This window comes from Rhinoraja longicauda, chromosome 18, assembly GCF_053455715.1.
Source record: "Rhinoraja longicauda isolate Sanriku21f chromosome 18, sRhiLon1.1, whole genome shotgun sequence".
Taxonomy (NCBI): domain Eukaryota; kingdom Metazoa; phylum Chordata; class Chondrichthyes; order Rajiformes; family Arhynchobatidae; genus Rhinoraja; species Rhinoraja longicauda.
In genome coordinates, this window is record NC_135970.1 from 20,382,459 (window position 1) to 20,390,218 (window position 7,760).

A 7,760-nucleotide genomic window follows, 5' to 3' on the forward strand; every position below is an offset into this window, starting at 1 on the left:
GCCGGGCCCGCTCGGCCTGATTGGCGGAGGGGGCGGGCTGTATCACACAACGGAGCAACGTGGCTGGTGCGGTGCGGTGTCAATCAGCGTGACGCTAGCCGTTTTCACGTTTGGTTGTGGCCAGGCGCGCACGCGCGGAGGAGGGGGGGCGGGCGAGCAAGCGGAGCAAGGAGGCGCGGCGCCGAGCCGGAAATAAAGCTTGGTTGCAGCACGCGGCGCAGTGCATTGAGGGTAAGAGAAGCTATTCGGCTAACTGGCAGCGGCGGCGGCAGAGCTCCGCTTCTTTGTCTTGGTCGCACTGGGCTCCCGCTTAAACGCTGCCATCTATGTGGAGCGGGCGCGGTGATAATTTAATGACCGTTTTCACTCCCTCGTTTATTTTTTTTAATTTTTATTTCTGTTTGGGAGCGACGAACAACCTGCGGTGCTGACTGGGGCTGCGAGGCCGGCGTGGTGAGTGGCTCGGCGGCCGAGGGCGGCACCGCCATTTTGTGGCTCGCCCGGCGAAGTTGCACAAAATGGCGGCGTTAGGCCTCGAGGCCTGGGTCTCGGTTTTTTATTATGGCGGGGGGGGGGGCTTGTCGTTGAGTGTGGGACTGTGTGAAATGGTTGCTTTATTTCCCTCGTGTATCGATGCCGACGATTGGCTGCGTTGAGTGCCTTAAGGGGTCGGGGGGGATGGTGTAGGATCTCCCGGCCCCGTCTTCCCTTGGGTCTGTCGGGGGAGACGGCGACACTTGCCGCATGTCGGATGTTGGCCGATGGCGATCTCCGGCCGCCGCCTCCCGCTTCCCCCTCCATCCACCGCCACTCTCTCTTCTCCCTTACTTCCCAACTCTCCTTCCTGGTCACGACGCCGGCATCCCCTCCAGTCTCTTCCTTGTTCATGTTCAATCGTCCATTTGAGAGGTAAGGTTTCGCCCGCCCCCTGGTTTTGTTCTTGGCGTGCCTTCCTTTAATGCGCTTTAGATCTACTGTTTCCTTGCTTTCGCCGTCGGTCTAATTGCATCTTGTTTCCTCTACCTGATCCACGGTTTGTCGTCCCAACTTCTTCCTGCCTCTGATTCTCTTTATGCCCCGTAACGTGGTCCTCTTTGTCTGTAGGTGCGATGCCCACCCCAATTCCCCATTCTCCTTGTCTCCTCCCACCCTCTCCGGTAGATGGAGAAGTAATACTGTTTTTAATTGCCCTGCGTCATTGTGAGTCGATCAAAGACAAGCCAATTTTTTTCCTGCATTTCCTCAGCCCTGGGCGGTGCGGCCATTTTCCTCATTGTGCAAATTTTTTTCCTTTGTGCGTTGCACTGGGTGGAGTAGGCCGGTGATTCGTCTCTGGGGAAGATGTAGTGTTAGATCACCAGGTTTACTGTTCTCTTCTCTCCTAGGTAACTCATTTTCCCTACCCTTCCCATAATATTCTTCTTTTGGAAGTGTTTCGTTTTGTCAAGCCGCCAAAGTGGAGAGTGTGATTGCAGAAGGGGTTGCTTCTCGTTTCAGGTATCTTACTTTAGTGCTCTTAATTTTTTTGGGGTAATTTTGACAGTACAATAACTGATGTATAGTATCCCTGAAATAGTGATCTTTTAGTACATAATTGTATGTTTTCTGCAAAATAGTTTTGTGTCTCCTTTGTGTTAGGTGTGGTTATCATTTAGTCATGAAATTTATCTGACTTGCACATCGCAAATTTCTGCCAACTCTAATATGCTTTAAAATCTGGAATGTATTGGCCTGGAATTTGGGATCATGTCCCTGCACTTTGAGAGTGGATGTAGGATTTTGCCTTCACTGGGTAGATGGTACATTTGGATTACATTGCTGACACAGCGGCGTGCTTACTTTCGAACACCCTTTTAAATAATTTTTCTCTCTACATGAATCGTAATCAGGGCTGTTTCCAGTTGTAGATGTCCTTTTAAGTGTTTTGCATAACATCTGGTTTAGGGGGGTTTCTGTTTAACATGGGAAAGATAGTACCTTGGGGAGTGCAGCACCCATTCAGCATTACACAGACGTGGCAGTATGGAGTGGAAATCTGTACTGGGGCAGTCTAACCAACCATGCCATTCCAACATGTGATCAAGAACCATCCATTTTTTTAGCCAGTGCTCTGTATTTTGAGATCATCAGTCCTTGTCTCCTATTTCATACTAGTCGCTAGAAGTGGATACAAAGTGCTGGTGGAACTCAGTGGGTCAGCGTCATCGCTGGACAACATAAATAGGGGATGTTTTGCATCAGAACCCCTTTTTATCGGAAACCAGTATCTGCAGTTCCTTATTTCTCAATTTTACCGCTAGAAGTATTATGTTTGGTTAACTTGAGGATCGGCTTGAGTTATTTCTGGTTGTCATGTCAATAGTCAATTTTCTTGGAGAAAAATAGGTTTACTACCCGGCTCCATTATTGAAAATATGTACGTCTGGTACTTGCAATATGAAGTGTGAATTTGTGGCAATTAAAGTTGTGAAAAAAGTGGGTAGAAATCTTAACCAAAAGCATTTTCACATCTTTCAAGTGCTTCTTCGGGCGGAGGAGGAGGTAGGGGTGCGCCTCAGCACTATCCCAAGACTGCCAGCAACAGGTAACTATTAACTTTTTGAAGGACCATTCATATTGCTTTAATTTTAGATTCTTGAAGTTTAACATTGTCATTAAAATAGGCATTGATCATGGATGATAAATGAAGTAACTTCCACAGCTGCAGCACATTGCTGCAAATTAATCCGTCCTGTTATAGGCTGGACTGTAGTGCGATGGGAGATTTTTCTCAGGATCATTAAAGTTAGTGACTGCAATACTGCCACTAATAACTAATGTTTATTGAGTCAAATTACTGTGTACAAATATCTATTAGCCACCCTGTTTTCCCCACGGTAGGGGAGCCTAAAGCTAGCGGGCATAGTTTTATGGTGTGAGAGGAAAGATTTAAACATACGTGGAACAAACTACCAAAGGAGGTAGTAGAGGTGATACTATGAGAGCATTTAAAAGATAATCGGACAAGTACAAGAGGTTGGAAAAATTTGGGCCAGATGCAGACAAGTGGTACTTCAATTTGGGCGATTTGATTTTAGATTTTTTTAACATTTAGAGATACAGCGCAGAAAAAGGCCCACTGGGTCCGCCTCACCCAGCAATCCCCGCACACTATCCTATACCCACTAGGAACAATTTTTACATTTGCCCAGCCAATTAACCTACATACCTGTACGTCTTTGGAGTGTGGGAGGAAACCAAAGATCTAGCGCTGCGCCACCGTGCCGCCCAGATTTGGGTAGTAGGTCTGACATTTTCAGAACGCGATTGTGAAAGTTGGTCTTTGCTCTACTGAAACAAGCTGCTCCCTTTTTCCTTGAGTGACTAGAACAGTGCAACTTTATTACCCTGCCTTTGTCGTCATGAGTAAAATCATGCAATGTGACACCTGCTGATAAATTGCTAGATTCTGAAGTTGTAAATTAGAAATCTATCTGTGGTGCATGAACAGTTCCCCATGAATGTTAATATTGAAATGATTTCAGCATTTATGGCATTTTCAGCATTAACACAATTTACTGTGTATGCATCTCTAGTGAATAGGGTAATATGGGTGATGTCTTTGATTGTAGCCAACTGGCAGTCTACATTGAGAATTTAATCTGACTTCTTTAAAGAAACCATTAATACATCTAACCTTGACAATGAGCAGTTCATAGATTAATGTTGATTAATTATTTTGAGCAGCTGCTATAGACTTTGTTCCTATCTCTCGACAGCCGGGCCCCTGTGGGGGTGGGGGGGTCTTCCCTCTCCCTCCCTCAGGGCCTAGCGTTCAGAGATGGGTTCCTTCAAAAAGCACTAAACGAGATGTCAACTCCTTGAATGAAAAAGAACGGCAAGATGGAATCTTCAGGAAAGTCCGAGGGTAAGTTTATGAAAATGTTGACTTTACGGTGGTGAATATTTTGATTTGGACGGCATGTAAATCCACAATCTATGATTGTTGTGGGGGAGAATGGACTGCTGGCATTATTTAATAATTTGATTACGCATATTTGCCACGCATACTCTTGAGTAAAGGGTAGTTGGTGTTATAAATCCTCTAGCTTCTAAAGGATTTGCACAAGTGCACACATTTTTCTAGTTAGTCTAAAACAAGTTAAATCTTGAATTACCTGGTTTGGAAATATTGCAAGTTATGGGCGTCAGCAATGAATCTTGCCCATGCCAAAACAAAACTGCTAATGGTTTAAATTTTAAAACTGGGATTTAAATTTATTTTAATTGAGCATGATGGGGCTAACTGGAAATGACAATAGACAGAACAAGTATGAATTTGGAGAGCTTTCACACACTAACTGCTGTGCCAGGTGTCTCCCATCACAAACACGAGTCGCATCCTATCCTATCAGCAGGATATACTTGCCGGAGAGATAGCAGGGTTCAGTTGACCAATTAACCCTGGGAGGTATTGGTGATTTCAGATTCTCATGCACCATATACATCGGATGGATATTAAATTGCATTCAACATTCACGTTAATCATCTTTCCCACTTACAGTGACAACCTGTTCTTGTTGGTGCCAGTCGATCATATTAGAAATTCTAGAAGTATACCAGAGGATGAGAGCCAGGTTATCGGAGGTGTTAGCCACTGTTTATAATATTATAATATGTGGACCGCAAGGGAAATTTCCTTGATCTTACTAGATTTAAGGAACCATTACTTAAGACAGGGGATGTGCTCTTCAATTTCAGAACGCAGATAATTTGATGAGTGTGGAGTTAACATGAAACAATTCACTGTACCTCTTTGTTTCAAAACATTCTATAGATAGTGATGGAGGAAAATAACGGCAGATGCTGGTACAAATCGAAGGTTTCACAAAATGCTGGAGTAACTCAGCAGGTCAGGCAGCATCTAGGAGAGAGGGAATGGGTGACATTTCGTGTCGAGACCCTTCTTCAGTCTGAAGAAGGGGCTCGACCCAAAACATCACCCTTTCCCTCTCTCCTAGATGCTGCCTGACCTGCTGAGTTACTCCTGCATTTTGTGATATCATAGATAGTGATGGAAGTAGCTTTGCTAGAACACAAGTTTAAAATTTATCTAATGCGGCGTGTATTTACTTTGCATTTAAGAATGGTTGACAACTTCTCTTTTTACATAATGACATCATTCTACTTTGAGATTTGCAGGATCTAAAACCCAAATGCCAGGAAGAATGAGAAATACTGTTATTAGATCGAAAGGAGTCATCTTTGTAATTTGTTTTAATCTGGTTCTGATTGGCCACCCTGGCTGCTTCGGCTATTATACCATCAAATTCATTTGACCTAATTTGTCAAATTGCCTCCAAAACCGTTGGGCGATTGAGTATTGGTAATGTTATAATGTTTGCTGGATACATATTACGGATTAATTAGGCTGAAGGACCTGTTTCTGTGCTTCAAACTGGGGACAGTTTAGTGGGCCATCATCCTGGCATTATGAGCTCTGTTATAGTGTAAAATCTGCTTTTTGTCAGCATCATCTGGGCAGCAAGCTTAATTCTACCTATATACTGTGAGCCTAACTTGACAGTCGTGGCCATTGAATTTGTTATTAAATTCTGATTATTCTTGCATGAGCAATAGTGCCACAATTGCGTCGATAAATTCTGGCTCTGGGAGGAAAATCTTCCATTCTTGCTGATCACTTCTGCAGCCACGTGAATTATTCTGAGCTATATGTGTGAACCTCGACTACAGTTTGATGAGATGTGTCCTTGTGACAGATTAGCAGTCAGGCGTGCTCTACAACAAATGATGGGGGCAGGAATGACTGTGTGTCCTCCAGACATGCATTGCAGCTGCTGAATTTTGAAGTGTTTCCCTTTGTAAAATAGAATTAATTCTCTTAAACTTGAGAATTAGGAAATCCTAAAATTATATTAATGGATTAGTTAATTTGCCCCGAGTGGTCACCTCACCCCCAACAGTTTCTAAAGCGGTTTGCTTGTTTAAGAGGGTGATAGACAGAGATGAGTGCATTATATGCCTACTTCTCGTGACGGATACCCATCTATCTGGCTAAACCGTTGCTATGACCATCTCCCTTAAACTGGCACTAACCCTCTTTGCTTCCTGTACGCTCAGTGTGTCCAATGGCTGCTCCGACCAATCCATCCCTTCTGAAATAGCTGTTGTTGGATGCACTCCTGCAGACAGTTGTCAGGGACACTCCTATATCTGACAGGAGGACGATACCAGTCCATTGCCATAACAGCTTTCTTGCTACACACTTAAAAAGTAAATCTAGAATACTTAGAAATGTAAACCTTAAATCCATGTCTTATCCAATCCATGGTTCTGCTTTCCCTCAGAGGTTGGCTGCCAGTGAGTAATGGAATTCCACAAGGGTCGGTGCTGGGGCTGTTTCTCTTCACGTTGTATGTTAAAAGATTTGGATTAGGGGATTCTGAAGACTTTGTGGCCAAGTTTGCAGATGATGGGGATTGGCAGGCAGATAGAGGAAGCAACGACTCTGCAGAAGGACTTGGACAAGTTAGGAGAGTGGCAGGTGAAATTCATTCAGTCTAGCAAAGTGCAGAGTCATGCTTTTTAGTAATAAGAATAAAGGCGTAGATTATTTTCTAAATGGAGAGAGAATCCATAAATTGGAGGTGCAAAGGGACTTTTGAGTGCTGGTGCAGGACTCCCAAGAAGTTAATTTGCAAGTCAAATTGGTAGAAAGGAAGGCAGATTTAATGCTAACATATCAAGAGGACTGGAATACAAAGACCAGATGTAATGCTGAGGCACTAGCACATTTGTTTTACTGAGAGCAAAGTTGGGCCCCATTATCTGAGGAAGGATGGGCTGGCTCTGGAGAGGGTCCAGAGGAGGTTTACAAGAATAATTCCAGGAATGTGGGTTAGCATATGATGAGCGTTTAACAGCATTGGGCCTCTACTCGCAGGAGTTTAGAAGGTTGAGGGGGGGACCTCAATGAAACTTGCAGAATAATGAAAGGCATAGAGTGGATGCGGAAAGGATGTTTCCACTGGTGGGAGAGTCTAGGACCAAAGGTTAAAGCCTCAGAATTAAAGGGTGCTCTTTTAGAAAGGAGGTGAGGAGGGACTTCATTCAGAGGGCAGTTAATCGGTGGAACTCATTGCCGCAGAGGGCTGTTGGGGCCAAGTCAGTGGATATTTTTAAGGCAGAAATAGACAAATTCTTGATTAGAATGGGTGCCACGGGTTATGGGGAGAAGACAGGAAAATGGGATTAGGAGGCAGGGACCAGCCATGATTGAATGGCAGAGTAGACTCGTTGGGCCGAATGGCCTAATTCTGCTCCTATAACTTGTGAGCCTGTACTATGATCTGTCAGCAGCAATTTGACCTCAAAATAGTTCCCCTCGAAATGGTTCTCCAATAGACTCCCTTTTTAATTTCTTATCAGGCCTGAAAACCTTTCCTGCGTATGAATTTTTAAACTGCTCTGGCTTCTGGAATATGGTGCCCAGCCTATATTCATTGCCTGTAGAATCACTGCTTGGTGTACATCCCATGCTGCTACGGCAGGATAAATGAGCTCAGCCTAATACTACTAATACTAATTCAAATGTGAATTTTCACGTGTGGTATGTTCGTGTACTTGGCCTTTAACATTCTGTTTTTGGGTTGGATACAGTGCAGCACTTCAACCACAGGGGAGCCTTTGCTTCTGAGCAAATGAGGAAATGCAGTGCATAGTTGGCGCATTGAATCTGTTAATGGTGATTGGCTGACCTG

The 7,760-nt window shown here is 44.1% G+C and overlaps 1 long non-coding RNA gene across 1 annotated transcript; it reads left to right on the forward strand.

Moving 5' to 3' along the window:
- Positions 1-214: 214 nt before the first annotated feature.
- LOC144602311 (uncharacterized) lies at positions 215-2,584 on the forward strand. The gene is made up of 3 exons (XR_013548433.1): positions 215-453; positions 1,386-1,497; positions 2,519-2,584. It is a non-coding gene; the product is annotated as an uncharacterized LOC144602311 (long non-coding RNA).
- Positions 2,585-7,760: the final 5,176 nt, after the last annotated feature.